The following is a 20,742-nucleotide window of genomic DNA, read 5'->3' on the forward strand; positions in this document are numbered from 1 at the left end:
AGCCTTTTGTCTGTACTGTCATTTGCAAATATATTTTCCCATTCTGTGGGTTGCCTCTTTGTCTTGTTGACTGTTTCCTTTGCTGTGCAGAAGCTTTTGATCTTGATGAAGTCCCAAAAATTCATTTTCGCTTTTGTTTCCTTTGCCTTTGGAGACATATCCTGAAAGAAATTGCTGTAGCTGATATCGAAGAGGTTATTGCCTATCTTCTCCTCGAGGATTCTGATGGATTCCTGTCTCACATTGAGGTCTTTTATCCATTTCGAGTTTATCTTTGTGTATGGTGTAAAAGAATGGCCGAGTTTCATTCTTCTATACATAGGCTGTCCAATTTTCCCAGCACCATTTGTTGAAGAGACTGTCTTTTTTCCACTGTATTTTTTCCTACTTTGTCGAAGATTATTTGACCATATAGTTGAGGGTCCATCTCTGGGCTCTCTACTCTGTTCCACTGGTCTATATGTCTGTTTTTATGCCAGTACCATGCTATCTTGGTGATCACAGTTTTGTAGTAAAGCTTGAAATCAGGCAATGTGATGCCACCAGTTTTGTTTTTCTTTTTCAACATTTCCTTAGCAATTTGGGGCCTCTTCTGATTCCATACAAATTTTACGATTGTTTGCTCCAGTTCTTTGAAAAATACCAGTGGAATTTTGATCAGAATGGCATTAATAGTAGATTGTTCTAGGCAGTATAAACATTTTAACAATATTTATTCTTCTGATCCATGAGCATGGAATGGTCTTCCATCTTTTTGTGTCTTCTTCAATTTCTTTCATGAGTGTTCTGTAGTTCTTTGAGTACAGATCCTTTACCACTTTGGTTAGGTTTATTCCCAGGTATCTTATGGTTCTTGGTACTATAGTAAATGGAATCAATTCTCTGATTTCCCTTTCTGTGTTTTCATTGTTAGTGTTTAAGAAAGCCACTGATTTCTGTACATTGACTTTGTATCCTGCCACATTACTGAATTGCTGTATGAGTTCTAGTAGTTTGGGGGTAGAGTCTTTTGGGTTTTCCATATAAAGAATCATGTCATCTGCAAAGAGAGAGAGTTTGACTTCTTCATTGCCAATTTGGATATCTTTTATTTCTCTTTGTTGTCTGATTGCTGTTGCTAGGACTTCTAATACTATGTTGAACAAGAGTGGTGAGAGTGGGCATCCTTGTCGTGTTCCTGATCTCAATGGGAAGGCTGCAAGCTTTTTCCCATTGAGGATGATATTTGCTGTGGGTCTTTCATAGATAGATTTTATGAAGTTCAGGAATAGTCCCTCTATCCCTATACTTCGAAGCAGTTTAATCAGGAACGGATGCTGGATTTTGTCAAATGCTTTTCCTGCATCAATAGAGAGAACCACGTGGTTCTTCTCTCTTCTCTTATTGATTTGTTCTATCACATTGATTGATTTGCAAATGTTGAACCATCCTTGTAACCCAGGGATGAATCCCACCTGGTCATGGTGAATAATCTTTTTAATTTGCTGTTGGGTCCTATTTTCTAGGATCTTGTTGAGAATCTTAGCATCCATATTCCTCAGGGATATTGGTCTGAAATTCTCCTTTTTGGTGGGGTCTTTGCCTGGTTTGGGGATCAGGGTAATGCTGGCTTCATAAAAAGAGTTTGGAAGTTTTCCTTCTGCTTCAATTTTTTGAAACAGCTTCAGGAGAATAGGTGTTATTTCTTCCCTGAAAGTTTTAGAATTCCCCAGGGAATCTTTCAGTCCTAGGCTCTTGTGTTTTGGGAGGTTTTTGATCACTGCTTCAATCCCGTTACTAGACCAGTCTACTCAGGTTGTCAATTTCTTCCTGGTTCAATTTTGGAAGTTTATGGTTTTCCAGGAATGCATCCATTTCATCTAGGTTGCTTAACTTTCAAGTCTTTTTAATTTTAGATGTATCTCTGGTAGCAAACATTTGGCTGGACATATCTTTCTGATCCAACCTGGAAATCTTTTTCCTTAATGGGGGATTTAAATTCTTTTTATATTATGTTATAAAATATATGTTTGGACTTGCATCATCTCTATTTCATAATAGAGATAATTTATTTTCCCTAATATTTATTTTAACTTCTTTTGCCTTGTTGTTTGTTTTCTTTTTATTTCTTATTTCCCCTCTATTGATCACCATTTTGGAAAAAAACATATCAGATTTTTACTTAGAACAAGCTAAGTAAAATTATTTGTAAATAAAATTTTTAACTTATATCTAAATTTATCAACCTTAGAAATGAAATTTCTGACCCCCATCTACAAAAGATAAGAAAATTAGTCTGTTTACTTTACTTGCCTCTTTCATTTTTTTAAAGACTTTTTTGTTTGTTTATTCATTTAGAGAGCATATGAGCATGAGGAGGGGCAGAGGGAGAAAGAAAGAGAATCCCAAGCAGACTCCGTGCTGAGCACAGAGCCCCATGGAGGATTCTATCCCATGACCCTGGGATCATGACCCCCGTTAAAATCAAGATTTGGAGGCTCAATCAACTGAGCCTTCTTTGTTTTTTGAATTTTTTTGAATCATTTTTTGATTGAATTTTATATGGGCAAGAGAAGTCTTTCAATCTGTTATCTTTTAAAATTTAGGGTTTTTGAGTGGAGGAGTCAAGATGGCGGAGAAGTAGCAGGCTGAGACTACATCAGGTAGCAGGAGATCAGCTCGATAGCTTATCTAAACATTGCAAACACCTACAAATCCAACGGGAGAGCGAAGAGAAGAAGAACAGTGATTCTAGAAACAGAAAATCAACCACTTTCTGAAAGGTAGGAATGGCGGAGAAGTGAATCTAAAATGACGGGAAGATAGACTGCAGGAGGGAGGGCCGGCTCCCGGCAAGCGGCGGAGGAACGGAGCACAAAATCAGGACTTTTAAAAGTCTGTTCCACTGAGGGACATTGCTCCAGAGGCTAAACCAGGGTGAAGCCCAGGCGGGATCAGCGTGGCCCCAGGTCCCGCAGGGTCACAGAAGGATCGGGGGTGTTGGAGTGTCGCAGAGCTCGCAGGTATTAGAACAGAGAAGCCGGCTACAGAGACAGAGCCGAGGACTGAACTCTCAGCTCGGGGTTACCTTGAACTGGTTGCGGGCTGGGTGAGCTCGGAGCGTGGCTAGAGACTGGGGATACGAGAGTGATTGGGTGCTGTCCTCTGGGCGCGCACTGAGGAGTGGGGCCCCAGGCTCTTGGTTCCTCCGGGCCGGAGACTAGGAGGCCGCCATTTTCATTCCATCCTCCGGAACTCTACGGAAAGCGTTCAGGGAACAGAAGCTCCCAAAAGCGAAACCGAGCCGATTACTTAGTCCGGCCCCCGGTAAGGGCGGTGCAATCCCGCCTCGGGCAAAGACACTTGAGAGTCACTACAACAGGCCCCTCCCCCAGAAGATCAACAAAATATCCAGCCAGGACGAAGTTCATCTATCAAGGAAAGCAGGTTCAATTCCTAAGACAGCAGCGCAATTCCAGAGGAGGAGAAAGCAAAGAACGGAACTCATGGCTTTCTCCCCATGATTCTTTAGTCTTGCGGCTAATTCAATTTTTTTTTCTTTTTTCAATTTTTCTCCTTTTTTCTTTTTTCTTCTTCTGCTAAATTTTTTAAAACCTTTTCCCTTTTTTTAATGTTTTTTGACTAGTTTATCTAAATATGTATATTTTTTCTTTCTTTTTACTATTTTTTCTTTATTTTTTTTTAAATTTTTTTCTTTTTTTTCTGAACCTCTTTTTATCCCCTTTCCCCCCGCCACAATTTGGGGTCTCTTCTGATTTGGTTACAGCGCATTTTTCTGGGGTCTTTGCCACCCTTTTAGTATTTTATTTGATCCTTCATATCCTCTTATCTGGACAAAATGACAAGGCAGAAAAAATCACCACAAACAAAAGAACAAGAGCCAGTATCGAAGGCTAGGGACCTAATCAACACAGACATTGGTAATATGTCAGATCAAGAGTTCAGAATGACGATTCTGAACATTCTAGCCGGGCTCGAAAAAGGCATGGAAGATATTAGAGAAACCCTCTCTGGAGATGTTAAAGCCCTTTCTGGAGAAATTAAAGAACTAAAATCTAACCAAGTTGAAATCAAAAAAGCTATTAATGAGGTGCAAGAAAAATGGAGGCTCTCACTGCTAGGATCAATGAGGCAGAAGAAAGAATTAGTGATATAGAAGACCAAATGACAGAGAATAAAGAAGCCGAGCAAAAGAGGGACAAACAGCTATTGGACCACGAGGGGAGAATTCGAGAGATAAGTGACACCATAAGACAAAACAACATTAGAATAATTGGGATTCCAGAAGAAGAAACAGAGAGGGGGGCAGAAGGTCTATTGGAGAGAATTATTGGAGAGAATTTCCCTAATATGGCAAAGGGAACAAACATCAAAATCCAGGAGATGCAGAGAACCCCCCTCAAAGTCAACAAGAATAGGTCCACACCCCGTCACCTAATAGGAAAATTTACAACTCTTAGTGACAAAGAGAAAATCCTGAAAGCAGCCTGGGAAAAGAAGTCTATAACATCAATGGTAAAAATATTAGATTGGCAGCAGACTTATCCACAGAGACCTGGCAGGCCAGAAAGAGCTGGCATGATATATTCAGAGCACTAAACGAGAAAAACATGCAGCCAAGAATACTCTATCCAGCTAGGCTATCACTGAAAATAGGAGAGATAAAAAGCTTCCAGGACAAACAAAAACTGAAAGAATTTGCAAACACCAAACCAGCTCTACAGGAAATATTGAAAGGGGTCCTCTAAGCAAAGAGAGAGCCTAAAAGTAGAAGATCAGAAAGGTACAGAGACAATATACAGTAACAGTCATCTTACAGGCTAATAATGGCACTAAATTCATATCTCTCAATAGTTACCCTGAATGCTAATGGGCTAAATGCCCCAATCAAAAGACACAGGGTATCAGAATGGATAAAAAAACAAAACCCATCAGTATGTTGCCTACAAGAAACTCATTTTAGACGCAAAGACACCTCCAGATTTAAAGTGAGGGGGTGGAAAACAATTTACCATGCTAATGGGCATCAGAAGAAAGCTGGGGTGGCAATCCTTATATCAGATCAATTAGATTTTAAACCAAAGACTATAATAAGAGATGAGGAAGCACACTATATCCTACTCAAAGGGTCTGTCCAACAAGAAGATCTAACCATTTTAAATATCTATGCCCCTAACGTGGGAGCAGCCAACTATATCAACCAATTAATAACAAAATCAAAGAAACACATCAATAATAATACAATAATAGTAGGGGACTTGAACACTCCCCTCACTGAAATGGACAGATCATCCAAGCAAAAGATCAACAAGGAAATAAAGGCCTTAAATGACACACTGGACCAGATGGACATCACAGATATATTCAGAACATTTCATCCCAAAGCAACAGAATACACATTCTTCTCTGGTGCACATGGAACCTTCTCCAGAATAGATCACATCCTGGGTCACAAATCAGGTCTCAACTGGTATCAAAAGATTAGGATCATTCCCTGCATATTTTCAGACCATAATGCTCTGAAGCTAGAACTCAATCACAAGAGGAAAGCTGGAAAGAACCCAAATACATGGAGACTAAACAGCATCCTTCTAAAGAATGAATGGGTCAACCAGGAAATTAAAGAAGAACTGAAAAAATTCATGGAAACAAATGATAATGAAAACAATGGTTCAAAATCTGTGGGACACGGCAAAGGCAGTCCTGAGAGGAAAATATATAGCAGTACAAGCCTTTCTCAAGAAACAAGAAAGGTCTTAAGTACACAACCTAACCCTACACGTAAAGGAGCTGGAGAAAGAACAAGAAAGAAATCCACCCTAAACCCAGCAGGAGAAGAGAAATCATAAAGATCAGAGCAGAAATCAATGAAATAGAAACCAAAAAAACAATAGAACAAATCAATCAAACTAGGAGCTGGTTCTTTGAAAGAATCAATAAGATTGATAAACCCCTGGCCAGACTCATCAAAAAGAAAAGAGAAAGGACCCAAATAAATAAAATCATGAATGAAAGAGGAGAGATCACAACTAACACCAAAGAAATAGAGACAATTCCAAGAACATCCTATGAGCAACTCTACGCCAACAAATTTGACAATCTGGAAGAAATGGATGCATTCCTAGAGACATATAAACTACCACAACTGAACCAAGAAGAAATAGAAAACCTGAACAGGCCCATAACCAGTAAGGAGACTGAAACAGTCATCAAAAATCTCCAAACAAACAAAAGCCCAGGGCCAGACGGCTTCCCAGGGGAATTCTACCAAACATTTAAAGAAGAACTCATTCCTATTCTCCTGAAACTGTTCCAAAAAATAGAAATGGAAGGAAAACTTCCAAACTCATTTTATGAGGCCAGCATCACCTTGATCCCAAAACTAGACAAGGATCCCACCAAAAAAGAGAACTACAGACCAATATCCTTGATGAACACAGATGCAAAAATTCTCGCCAAAATACTAGCCAATAGGATTCAACAGTACATTAAAAGGATTATTCACCACGATCAAGTGGGATTTATTCCAGGGCTGCAGGGTTGGTTCAACATCCGCAAATCAATCAATGTGATAGAACATATTAATAAAAGAAAGAACAAGAACCATATGATACTCTCCATAGATGCTGAAAAAGCATTTGACAAAGTACAGCATCCCTTCCTGGTCAAAACTCTTCAAAGTGTAGGGATAGAGGGCACATACCTCAATATTATCAAAGCCATCTATGAAAAACCCACCGCAAATATCGTTCTCAATGGAGAAAAACTGAAAGCTTTTCCGCTAAGGTCAGGAACACGGCAGGGATGTCCATTATCACCACTGCTATTCAACATAGTACTAGAAGTCCTAGCCTCAGCAATCAGACAACAAAAAGAAATTAAAGGCATCCAAATTGGCAAAGAAGAAGTCAAACTATCACTCTTCGCAGATGATATGATACTATATGTGGAAAACCCAAAAGACTCCACTCCAAAACTGCTAGAACTTGTACAGGAATTCAGTAAAGTGTCAGGATATAAAATCAATGCACAGAAATCAGTTGCATTTCTGTACACCAACAACAAGACAGAAGAAAGAGAAATTAAGGAGTCCATCCCATTTACAATTGCACCCAAAACTATAAGATACCTAGGAATAAACCTAACCAAAGAGGCTAAGAATCTATACGTAGAAAATTATAAAGTACTCATGAAAGAAATTGAGGAAGACACAAAGAAATGGAAAAATGTTCCATGCTCCTGGATTGGAAGAATAAATATTGTGAAAATGTCTATGCTACGTAAAGCAATCTACACATTTAATGCAATCCCTATCAAAATACCATCCATTTTTTTCAAAGAAATGGAACAAATAATCCTAAAATTTATATGGAACCAGAAAAGACCTCAAATAGCCAAAGGAATATTGAAAAAGAAAGCCAAAGTTGGTGGCATCACAATTCTGGACTTCAAGCTCTATTACAAAGCTGTCATCATCAAGACAGCATGGTACTGGCACAAAAACAGACACATAGATCAATGGAACAGAATAGAGAGCCCAGAAATCGACCCTCAACTCTATGGTCAACTAATCTTTGACAAAGCAGGAAAGAATGTCCAATGGAAAAAAGACAGCCTTTTCAATAAATGGTGCTGGGAAAATTGGACAGCCACATGCAGAAAAATGAAATTGGACCACTTCCTTACACCACACACGAAAGTAGACTCAAAATGGATGAAGGACCTCTATGTGAGAAAGGAATCCATCAAAATCCTTGAGGAGAACACAGGCAGCAACCTCTTTGACCTCAGCTGCAGCAACATCTTCCTAGGAACAACGGCAAAGGCAAGGGAAGCAAGGGCAAAAATGAACTATTGGGATTTCATCAAGATCAAAAGCTTTTGCACAGCAAAGGAAACAGTTTACAAAACCAAAAGACAACTGACAGACTGGGAGAAGATATTTGCAAACGACACATCAGATAAAGGGCTAGTATCCAAAATCTATAAGGAACTTAGCAAACTCAACACCCAAAGAACAAACAATCCAATCAAGAAATGGGCAGAGGACATGAACAGACATTTCTGCAAAGAAGACATCCAGATGGCCAACAGACACATGAAAAAGTGCTCCACGTCACTCAGCATCAGGGAAATACAAATCAAAACCACAATGAGATATCACCTCACACCAGTCAGAATGGCTAAAATGAACAAGTCAGGAAATGACAGATGCTGGCGAGGATGTGGAGAAAGGGGAACCCTCCTCCACTGTTGGTGGGAATGCAAGCTGGTGCAACCACTCTGGAAAACAGCATGGAGGTTCCTCAAAATGTTGAAAATAGAACTACCCTATGACCCAGCAATTGCACTACTGGGTATTTACCCTAAAGATACAAACATAGTGATCCGAAGGGGCACGTGCACCCGAATGTTTATAGCAGCAATGTCTACAATAGCCAAACTATGGAAAAAACCTAGATGTCCATCAACAGATGAATGGATAAAGAAGAGGTGGTATATATACACAATGGAATACTATGCAGCCATCAAAAGAAATGAAATCTTGCCATTTGCGATGACGTGGATGGAACTAGAGGGTATCATGCTTAGTGAAATAAGTCAATCGGAGAAAGACAACTATCATATGATCTCCCTGATATGAGGACATGGAGAAGCCACATGGGGGGTTAGGGGGATAGGAGAAGAATAAATGAAACAAGATGGGATTGGGAGGGAGACAAACCATAAATGACTCTTAATCTCACAAAACAAACTGGGGGTTGCTGGGGGGAGATGGGGTTGGGAGAGGGGGAGGGGGTTATGGATATTGGGGAGGGTATGTGCTATCGTGAGTGCTGTGAAGTGTGTAAACCTGGCGATTCACAGACCTGTACCCCTGGGGATAAAAATACATTATATGTTTATAAAAAAAAAAAATTGGAAGGGGAGGTGAACCATAAGAGACTATGGACTCTGAAAAACAACCTGAGGGTTTTGAAGGGTCAGGGGTGGGAGGTTGGGGGAACAGGTGGTGGGTAATATGGAGGGCACGTTTTGCATGGAGCACTGGGTGTTGTGCAAAAACAATGAATACTGTTATGCTGAAAAAATAAATAAAAAATATATATTTAAAATTTAGGGTTTTTATATTGTTGCTTTTTATTTTTAAGAACATAATTCTTGCTCTGTGACCACAATGCCACAACTATGTCAATTTTATTTCTAAGTTTAAACAGGATTAATGTGCCCTGTAAGTCCATATCCATTCTTTTTAAAATTTAATTAGCCAACTTGATAGGGTATCGTTTGTTTCAAATGTAGTGTTCATTTATTCATCAGTTGCATATAATACCCAATGCTCATCACAACATGTGCCTTCCTTAATGCCCATCACCTAATTACCCCACCCTCCCACCTGCCTCCCCTCTAGCAACCTTCAGTTTGTTTCCTGTAGTTAAGAATCTCTCATGGTTTTTCTTCCTCTCTGATTTCTTCCCATTCAGTTTTCCCTCACTTCCCCTGTTGTCCTCTGCACTGTTTCTTATATTCTGCATATGAGTGAAACCATATGATAATTATCTTTCTCTGTTTGACTTATTTCAATCTTCATAATGTCCTTCAGTTCCATCCACATTGATATAAATGGTAAAATTTCATTCTTTCTGATGACTAAGTAATATTCCATTTTATATATATATACACACACACACACACACTCCATCTTCTTTATCCATTCATCTGTGCATGGATATCTGGGTTCTTTCCAGTTTGGCTATTGTGGCATTGCTGTTACAAACACTGGGATGCACATGCTCCTTCAGATCACTACATTTGTATCTTTGCAGTAAATACCTAGTACTGCAACTGCTGGTTTATAGGGTAACTCTATCTTCAACTTTTTGAGGAACCTCCATGCTGTTTTACAGAGTGCCTGTAACAGCTTGCATTCCTACCAACAGTGTAGGAGGGTGGCCCTTTCTCTACATCCTGACCAACATCTGTTGTTTCCTGACTTGTTAATATTAGCCATTCTGACTGCTGTGAGTTGGTTATCTCATTGAGGTTTTGATTTGTATTTCCCTGATGCCGATTGATGTTGAGCATTTTTTCAGTGTCTGTTGGCCATTTGGATGTCTTCTTTGGAGAAATGTCTGTTTGTGTCTTCTGCCCATTTATTGATTGGATTATTTGTTCTTTGTGTGTTGAGTTTGGTAAATTCTTTACAGATTTTGGGAACTAGGCCTTTATCTGATATGTAATTTGCAAATATCTTCTCCCATTCTGTCAGTCACCTTTTAGTTTTGTTGACTATTTCCTTTGCTGTGGAAAAGTGTCTATCTTGATGAAATCCCAATAGCTCATTTTTGCCTTTGTTTCCCTTCCCTTTGGAGATGTGCCTAGCAAGAAGTTGCTGTGGCCAAGGTTACAGAGGTTGCTTCCTGTGTTCTCCTCTAGGATTAATGGATTACTATCTCACATAGAGGTCTTTCATCCATTTTGAGTGTATTTTTGTGTGTGATGTAAGGAAATGGTCCAGCTTCATTCTTTTTTCCAACACCATTTGTTGAAAAGAGTGTCTTTTCCATTGGATATTCTTTCCTTCTTTGTTGAAGATTAGCTGACCATAGAGTTGCGGGTTTATTTCTGGGCTCTTTATTCTGTTCCCTTAATCTATGTGTCTGTTTTTGGGTCAGTACCATACTGTCTTGATGCATACAGCTTTGCAATAGAGCTTGAAGTCTGGCTTTGTGAAGCCACCAGCTTTGGTTTTCTTTTTCAATATTCCTTTGGCAATTTGGGGTCTTTTCTGGTTCCATACAAATTTTAGGATTATTTGTTGTAGCTCTGCAAAAAATGTCTATGTATTTTGATAGAATTGCTTTGAATGTATAGATTGCTCTGGGGTAGCCTAGACATTTTAACAGTATTTGTTCTCCCAGTCCATGAGCATGGAACATTTTTCCATTTCTTTGTGTCTTCCTCAATTTCTTTCATAAGTGTTCTGTAGTTTTTAGAGTATAGATCTCTTACCTTTTTGACTAGGTAAAGTCCATTATCTACTCTTGGGTTATTTATTTTGGTTTTTCTCTTTGCCACCTAAAACAACCAGGTCAGCACTGTCCAACAGAAACAGAATACAAGCCACATATGTAATTTTAAATATTTTAGCAGTCGCATTGGTGAAGAAATACGTGAAATTAAATAATGTATTTTACTTAATGCAATATATCCTGAATACTGTAATTTCAATGTGTAATCAATATAATTATTAACACAATATTTTACTTTTTTCATATTAAATCTTCAAAATCTGGTATGTCTTTTATTCCCATAGCACAATTCAACTCAGACTACTCCCATTTCAAGTACCCAATAGTCACATAATGACTGGTTACCATACTGGACAACAAAGCCATAGATCATGATACACAATGGAATGACATTATTTTTTAGGTTCTCAGCCCAAGGTCTTCCACCCCATAGGCTAAGAAGATCAATGTCTCAGCAGATCCACAGACCTTACAACACATACCAGTTACAAAGCACTGAGCTAGACAAGTTTATTTAAAGAAGTGGCTAAGGAAGACAGTGTTTCTCAAGCTTTAATGTGCACAAGAATTACCTGAGCATCTTGTTAAAATGCAGGCTCTGATTCAGTAGCTCTGGAGTGGGAACTGAGATTCTGCATTTTTAACAATCTCCTAGAGGATGCAGATCCTCAGAAAATACCTGAGTAGCAAGGATTAGGCTATATGTCCTGACATCTGGCATAACTTGAAGAATGTCTTTCTGATACCTTTCCACATGCCATCTACAGCAATATAAATCAGTGCTGTCTAATGAAAATATAGCACAAGCCATCTACTGAATGTGGCTGTTGAATTCCCTAGCCTCATTCCTGTGATTTTCCCTCTAAGCTTTCATCACTGAGTCATTGTCTTCTGAAATCTGATGTTGCTGAGATCATTTATATGGCTAGTTTAATTAATTTATTTTTTATTTTTCTGCTGGAATATTTTATTCTTTTTCCTTAAATAACACCATGCTAATCTTATTTGGGTTTGGAGGGTTTTTTTATTTTGTTTTGTTTTGTTTTCTCAGAATATGATGAGACTTTTGACCTGCCAATACAGATGTTCTTTTCCTTTGGAAAAGTTTTCATCTAATCCTATATTTTCTCAACTAGAAAATATGTTTTTTTTTTTACTTTTTTAAAATTTATTTATTTTTTTCAGCATAACAGTATTCATTGTTTTTGCACAACACCCAGTGCTCCATGCAAAACATGCCCTCCCTATTACCCACCACCTGTTCCCCCCAACCTCTCACCCCTGACCCTTCAAAACCCTCAGGTTGTTTTTCAGAGTCCATAGCCTCTTATGGTTTGCCTCCCCTTCCAATTTTTTTTTTATAAACATATAATGTATTTTTATCCCCAGGGGTACAGGTCTGTGAATCGCCAGGTTTACACACTCCACAGCACTCACGATAGCACATACCCTCCCCAATGTCCATAACCCCCTCCCCCTCTCCCAATCCCCACCTCCCCCCAACAACCCCCAGTTTGTTTTGTGAGATTAAGAGTCATTTATGGTTTGTCTCCCTCCCAATCCCATCTTGTTTCATTTAATATACAGTTTTATTGTTCCTTTTTATTTGCCCAAAAACTATTTTTAAATCAAAGGTACATCTTGACATTAATGATAATTTGAGATCATAGAAATACAATATGTTTTATATTTATTTTCAGTTCCTTTTATCCTTTTTTTGTCAGAAAATCCACCATGTGTCTCTCATTTTCCATCACTATTATCCTATTTTTCTCTCTTTGTCCTTGCCCTCTGCAATCTATGACATTTTTTCCCAGTTTTCCTCCAAGTCAAAATTCAATTTTCCACCAGGTTAACTTATGCCTTCTAATTTAGGTTTTGGTTTTATCTCCTTTCTGTGCTTTCTTTGGCTTTGTCTTTCGTTACTTCTTGCATTTCTCTGAGCCCTTCCTTTAGAAAACCTGTGTTCTCTAATGCCTAGAGTATAGAGTAATTTTCTTCTGTTTCCTGGAACAATCCTTAATCTTTGTTTTGCATATAACAAATGCTTCCTTTTTTCTTGGATGTATTTTTGCATAAAACCCACACTGATGCTTTAGGTTTTCTGTGCATTTCTTTGAATGTGTGTTTGGACAAGGGTGGAAGGTAAAGTTCAGGCAGGAAGGATCCAATAGGAGTTGGTCCTACACATTTTACATTCATAGTTCTCAGCTATTCTATAGTTTATTGTTACTGAGAATAGACATTTTCCTCTCATTATACTCTTAGCTGCTTGTTACTACTTTATAGAAAAACTATTGGATTCTTTCCTAAATTTAACTTATAGTCAGTTATCTCAATTAACTCAATTGATTTCCATTTTTTCTGTTAGTTATGGTCTATCTGAAAAGCAGGCACTTACAGCATTTATTCCTTATTATGTACCCATCACTATTTCTTGTTCTTTATTTTTATAACATCCCTATGAAGTAAGTACTACTATTGCCTCCAGAAGACAGAAGAAAATAGTGGTGTTAAGTGTCTTACCCAAGTTTACACAGCTAGTAAGTGATTAAATGCAGATTTGAACACAGGTATATGGGCTTTTAGATCATTAAATCATCTTTAATTATTGAATTTTAAAATTTAGTATGTATCTCCCTCTTCCCAAACTTTTTCTTACCTTATTGCAATTGTAAAAATGAAGTATGCAAAGTTAACTTCCTTTTCTCATTTCTTCTACAACATGATCCCTCCTGATTAAGGAGATCTACTGGGTACCAGAAAAGCTAAGATCTACAGTAGCTCAGTGCTAACTAAGCATGTGCTCATACACAAGAGTTTAGTAATTCTAAGCCTCAATTTTCCTATCAGCGAAGTGGTAATAAACACTACTTTTTGACCTCTCCAGATTACTCTGAGATTTAAATAGAACCATTTATGTAAACTGTTTCAAGACCTCAATAGAGATAACGCTATTAGCACAATTTCACACCCAGACCACTTCTAGTTCAGGGGACTGTCTGCTTAACTTGAACATCCTCAAGCCATCCGGTTGCCTAGAAACTTGTTATTATCACATTTTCTCTACCACCTTCTATTCTTCAATGCACACACATGTACACAACACTATTGACTACAACAATTGTCACTTTACAATCTCTAAAGAACCATTCTTGTTCTGTATTCATTTTTCAGAAACTCCTAGTTGCATATTCATTACCCAATAGCCCCTCTTTGTTGATAGAACCCCTATAGTGGATAGGGCAATGGGCTCAGCTATAAAAACACACTTCCAAACCTTTATAGCTAAAGCTAGCCAATGAAATAAACACTGAAGGTGAATGAACAAGAAGAGTCGATCTTTTTGCATGAATGATTATCCCCTTACTACTGATAAAGAAACAGTCTCAGAGAGGTAGTACTGCTTGCTCCCAAACCTTCAGTCTCTGTGACTGCAAAGATGATGTTCCTTCTACTGTAGTATATAGTCCTTATAAAATTCTCATCCCACTATTCTGCTCTTTTCATGTTCTTCATTATCTTCCAACCACGCTAAGGGAGAATTCTCTAAGTGTCACTTTGGTCTACCAAAAAAAGTAGAATTTTACAGTGGCTTTTCAGAGACCAAGTCTTGAATGACAGTATGAACCCCAAAACATGACTTGAAGAATTAGAATTCAAGCAGGTCAGAAGAATCCATGGCGGGACCACAGCACAACTACCAATGCCTCACTAGCTAGTCCTTCCTCTTAAGGTAGGCATGAATCTCCTCTATATCCTAGGTCCCAGCTTTGCCTAGTGCCTATCACCTCCTCCGCTGTACCTGCTGAGAGAGGACCTCGATCTGAGACCCTAGCAGATTGACAGAGACATCCCCCAAGGAAATGACAATGTTAAGAAAAATACACATCACAAGCAAATGCCTATACCCCTCTGTCAGAGCTAGAAGGTTCTGGATAAATGTTCTAGGGTTAAAAATTCTTCTCTTTTGGAAGGTGATCTGAACTTGAAGGAAGGAAATAACAACATAAAATGTGACAAAAATAAGACCTATGTTGCAAATCTTATATTCCATTATAAAAGAATGTTGAGTATATATGCTCTTTGAATTCTTACAAGCAAGCTCAGTGTGCAGCTATGATTCAGGATGAGGAATATTTACAGTGGCAAGCTTTATTTTCACAGGCACATGCCATTCTTAGCAATAACTTGCAATTTTAACTGACATTTCCAAAGTTGTTTTCAAAACTGAAGTTAACCTTTGAAATCTGTGAGCAAGCCTACGTAACTAACTATGATCATTGTATTAAGTATTTTGTCTACTTAACATATTAATAAAGATTCAATATTGTAACCATACAGCAGATAGGGAACTCTGGGGAGATACTTTGAAATACTGCTGGCAAGTGCCACTTCAAAATCATACACCCTGCATCCACCCATTGACAAGAGGGGAAAACTGAGAACTATCCACAGAGATTTGCTCCAGAGTCTCAGAAGGACTCAGTAGTAGATTTAGACTTAATATTTAAGTTAAGCCACCAAAAGAGAACAAAAACACAACTAACAGCAAACCATTCATACAAACTTCGTCATTAAATATGTCTTGAGTGAGGTTCTGAGCAGTGATGAAGGAAATCTGCAGGAAGGGTTCAAAACCTTGGAGATCAGAGAACAGCACAGTTTGGGTCCCTACAACATCCATAATCATTTCCAAGGCGCTTTCCCAAAGCAATGAATTTCTTCTCATAGTTTGTATGAGGTAGCTAGCTCTGGTACTGGATTCACTAAAGAAGATGACAAATTGCCTTTCTCACTTTGATTCATAGGAAATCTCAGGATCCCTATATATTCTACAGGTAAAATGTATCAAGTAGACTTCAATACAAACATCAAAAAATATGTCTTAATATGTCTTAAGGATTTTTGGAGTTTTTCTTAAGGATTTTTGTTCAGAACTCATGAAGTAAATCTCTTTCAAAATAGCTAATCTGGCATTCTGGGTTAAAAACAATAACAAAAATTAAACTCAGAAGGAGCCGTTAAATACTAAAAACCCCAAATAAATGTGATGGTATGAAGCACTACACCAAATTACAAAGATCCTGTTTAAAGGAAAACTACTCCACCAGGGTGGAGATTTTAAAGGTACACAACTCCCTCCTTCACCCTGAAAGAACCTTGCTTGGAGCCTTGCACATAGCAGAGACACTGAGTGCTGTTTTGAGGAAATCAAAGATGACAGTTCAAGTTTGACACCGGACAGCAGTTCCCGCAGCCATGAGCCTTTCAAATTTCCTGTTTTATCTGAATCTATGCCGGTATCTAATGCCTCATGGCTTATCGTCTACGCAGGCCTTCCTGCTCCCTTGGGAGTTCCTGCCTGGAGTGAGGAGTGCAAGTCTTAAACTAAATGCCTCAAGGTCAGGGGTAAGCAAACTTCTTAGCTGCAGCAGACTCTCCTGGAGGGCTTGTGAAAGCACACATTCCTGGGCCCCATACCCAGAGATTCTGGTTCAGCTGACCTTGCTTGGGGCCCTAGAATTTGCATTTCTAACAAGGCCCAGGGGATGGGGATGCTGGGGGTCCTTGCCTCACACTTCAAATAGCACTGCTCTAATGTCCTCTCCGATTCTAAAAGTCTAGCCTTTAAGAACCTCAACCATTTGCGAGATTCCTTAGAGCTCGGGATTTTAGTGCATCCCACAGGTGCAAAATCACTGGGAATAAACTCACTCACACTGGCATATCGGCCCTCTGCGCTCTCCTCCCGCCCTTGGGCCTCAAGCCACTACCACCTCACACTCACACTCACCGAACTTTCCCTGGCTCTGGGGCCGCTCAGAATCTCAGGGACCAACTCCCAGCTCTGCAGAGGTCCGCAGGGTGCCCACGGAGGAGGAGGACAGGAGGGAGCGCACGCAAGGACCCAGGGTCCGCGCTGCGCCACAGGTGGTACCCAGCAGCAGCCCTTTATAGCCGCTGCTGACCCTTGACCTTGGCCAGGCTGCCCTACTGGCTGGGGCTTTTAACTGCTCGAGGGTTTTCATGTGAGTGTCCAGAGACGCTCCAGCTGCCTTTTGGCTTAGCAGCGATTCCGGAGAAGCCGGGGGCTGCCAAAAGAACTTGTTTCTCAGAAACCGAGGGCAGCCTTTATCTGCCGGCCGCTGAGCTGAGGTCACTGCTGCTGCTTGGGCTGCGGACTCACTGCTTAGCTCCAAGGATTTACTCACTGGTATCTGCAGAGCCCTCCTGCAGAGAAGCGGAGAAAATGCCCAAAGAGGGGAAGCTGGGGGACAGGGGGCGAGTGGAGAACACCTATGCTAAGGGTCGCAGTTCCCTCCTGGAGCTCCCAGCAAGAGCAAAGTTGGAAAGTGGAGCAGGCAACAAAAATGAAGATGTGATTTAGCACAGATCACAACGAAGAACTTGGAAAGCCCTGCCTATTCTTAGATGAAGGACTTGTTTGCTTGTTTTTTTCCTGGGCATGTGCTCACAGCTATTTTATATGCACACGTGTTCCCAGCTGCTGCCCTAGAATTCTGTCTGTCGGGGAGGTATTGCTGAAATCACTTGCTCTGATGAGCGTTCATTAAGAAGCCAAGAGGAAACATGAGAGATGGGAGCTCCCCCTCACCCAGCCTGGACCTCTGAGGGACTAGGCTGCTGGATTCTGGGACTGCTTCTGAAGTAAATTAGAAGGAGTCCAAGGATTTCTCAGAAGGGATGGTGTTGGAAGGATGGAGAGAAGGCAGATGAATGAAGGCTCTCAGGACTTTTCCCCTTTATTATCAGTTTTTCACACAAAAAGAACACAAATAGAAGTAATCTAATAACTTTCTTTTTTTTATTAACAAGGAGGAAAATTGGTTTTTCTCAGAAGATGGTGTATTTGCTCGAAGCCAAAGGTGTCATGGACTTCTGGAATCCACTTAATACAGTCAGGATTATGGGATGTTCTTCACAGAACATCCTGAAATCCTGGATTTGAACACAGTTCTGTTCAGTTTGGGGAGGAGGTCTCAGCCTAGACCACAGAGGGCAAAGCCACAGAACCTGCTTATTTGGTTCCTGTCTCTACTAAGGGGCAAGCGTGTCTGTGTGGGTGCATGTGTGCCTGTGTGTGTTGGGGGGTGGGGAGGTATGCTGTGAGTGTTCACCATCCCTGGTTCCACCCACCAGACCTGTTCTATCAAATAAGACCTGCCTCAACAATCCTCCAAGTGATGTACAAGAACCATCAAAACCCAATAAAGCAGAATGACTGGGGGAGATGGGAGGCCATGCTCTTTGTAAAACACCACACAGCATTGTTTCTAGAACATCATCAGGAAAAAACCCTCCAGTTTCCATAGAATGATTTCCCTGGTTGAGAGGCACTTCCCACCAACATCAGTATCCGTGAGTCTCAGACTCTGGTTAGACTCTAATGGAAAATGTGCCCTTGGCCATCAGAGTGAAACACAGCAAGTGACACTGAAGGCTGAAAGCTCCAAAGGCTGAAGTCTTGGGGACCAATTATACTTCCAGTTCACATTCACGCTTGGCCCCAGTGGAGGTCTTGCTCATGCTGTGTCCATACATCCACAGTGTACAAAGATTTATAAACTGAACCTTCCTTCTCAATCCACAGTAAAATCCAGAGGGAGAAAAAGAAGGCAGTTGCACTTCAGGAGAAGGGTGGGACCCTTTCTTCACAATTAGTGAAGTAGTATTCAAATAACATTGGAGTCAAAGGAAGTTGGCTTCTTTGAGTAACTTTTCTGGAAAGTATTATTGTAGAGATGTTTTTACTTACAATTCAATTCCAATGTCGTTTTTATGACCACAGTATGACAGAAAAGTGATTTTGGGAATCTACAACCTTTTCCACGGAATTCAACACTTCCTTTTCCTTTCTTTTGGTTGTAAAATTTAAACAAGCTTTCTCCCTAGACAAATTATAATGCCAAGTTTGCGTTCTATTGAGAATTAAATTTATCCTCCTAAGGAAGAATTAACCTCATTAGTTTGTTTGAGAAAGTAGGACTTTTAAGCTGAATATTTGAAATCACCAAGTTTTCTATTTCCTAATACAGGAAATAGCCTAACTGGACTTATAGTACATGTATCTGACCTTGGTGTCCTTTTCTTTAGAAAATGACCATCTTCTCTAGAAAAGGAAAAATTACTGAATAAAATAATAGGAATCCAGAATTTCTGAATTGTGGAAAGAATATTAAATGTTTTCCAGAGAGTTCACCACTAGTTATATTTGTTGTTCATTAACCCAACCTCAACAGTCTTGGATTTTTGAAACTGTTTTAAATAACAAGATAACGTATCAAATTGTGTTCTAGCCTTCATTCTTTAGTTCCCACTGAGAAATATTGGTGGCAATTCCAAAAACATGAAACCTGTGCTACCAGAAATATGCAAGATGATTTTGGATTGGAGATAATCTAAATAAACATGATTGACTTTCACCTTGATACAATCAGAATTATTAAAATATGGGAAAAAAAGAAAACACTTCTTTCACCAAGTACCTCAGTGTCACTCTGTCATGCCTGTATACCAGTAGGTAGAAAAATTAATAAATAAAATGCAATATTGATAACTAAGCCAACATACTTTCCTGAGTGTCCTTGCATTGACTGTTTCCCAAGTGGCTTCAAATCAAAATAGTCAACATTCTTTTGTGGCACCCTCAGGGACAGGCTGCCCTCAGATCCTACAGTAAGAAGAAGCCTAAAATATCAAACTCTAAGTTCTCTTGACTTAGCCATCAAGAATGATAGCTATGAGCCTTTTTAAAGAGCCCAAAGCCAATTTCAATTTTGTTTCTCCACCTTGATTTTAAAGATATTGAAAATATGCTAAAATATCTTTTTAAAAATCCTGTTGAATAAGAATAACAATTTATTATGTATTCCCAAGCTATCGTGGGGAACATGTGCTATCCCTGTTAATGCAACACCATCTGAATAATAGTATGAATTTTGATAGTGACGTGATGTAAAAATGGTGGAGATAATTGTGTTTGCCACACAACAGTGTGATAAGAATTCAATGAAATAGAGGGGGGGACAAGATGGCGGGGAAGTAGGAGGAGGTGCCTTTTCAACCTGTACCCTAAAGTGAGCTGATTACCTACCAAAGAACTCCAATCACTCATGAAATCAGCCTGAGATCAGAATTATACACGTCTGGATCTCTACGGGGGCAGAAGACGCCAGTGGGCAGGTAAAGCAGAGTGGGAATGTCGAACTGATATCGAAAGATAAACAAAAGGGGGAGGGAGCCACCAGAAGAGACCCATTGGAAAGTAATACCCCAATATGAGAGTGTCCTGCATCTGGGGACCAGCATTAACTTGGAGTCTGGTTGAAAGCACTCAAAAAGAGCAAAGGATCATGGAGGGAAATTGTGGGAATCGGGGCAGTTAGGGACAGGGGCTTAAGTCCCCAGACCCAGGACAGCCACCCCTGGTGCTGAGCCAGAGAGAGTGCAGTGGAGAAACCAAGTCTTGGTCCTTGAGCCACGGGCACATCTGAGAGTACATGGGGTCTGGGTCCCAGGAGGGGCTGGGAGCCTCGCCAGCCAGCCGGCAGAAGCACAGACTTTTTGCAGTCCCCACGCATGCACCGTGCTGTGCTATCAGAGCCTGAGTCGTGCCCCACACCCTCCCCTGAGAGAAGTGCATGCTGGCTCCAGCCCGGCTCGCTCAGACCCGAAAAAGACCAGG

General features: G+C 39.9%; 1 protein-coding gene across 6 annotated transcripts in view; it reads right to left on the reverse strand.

Annotated features, from left to right (window-relative positions):
- The window catches only part of COL6A5 (collagen type VI alpha 5 chain), a 145,669-nt gene extending 128,637 nt beyond the window's left edge, over nt 1-17,032 (reverse strand). For 2 of the 6 annotated variants that reach the window (XM_046002243.1, XM_046002242.1), the window contains exon 1: nt 16,831-17,032. The gene's annotated coding sequence lies outside the window, so the exon portion shown is untranslated. The remainder of the gene's footprint in view (nt 1-16,830) is intronic. The other 4 variants (XM_046002245.1, XM_046002246.1, XM_046002244.1 and 1 more) reach the window with 3 other exon arrangements.
- Between the last annotated feature and the right edge of the window lie 3,710 nt (nt 17,033-20,742).

This window comes from Meles meles, chromosome 4 (genome assembly GCF_922984935.1).
Source record: "Meles meles chromosome 4, mMelMel3.1 paternal haplotype, whole genome shotgun sequence".
Lineage (NCBI taxonomy): Eukaryota > Metazoa > Chordata > Mammalia > Carnivora > Mustelidae > Meles > Meles meles.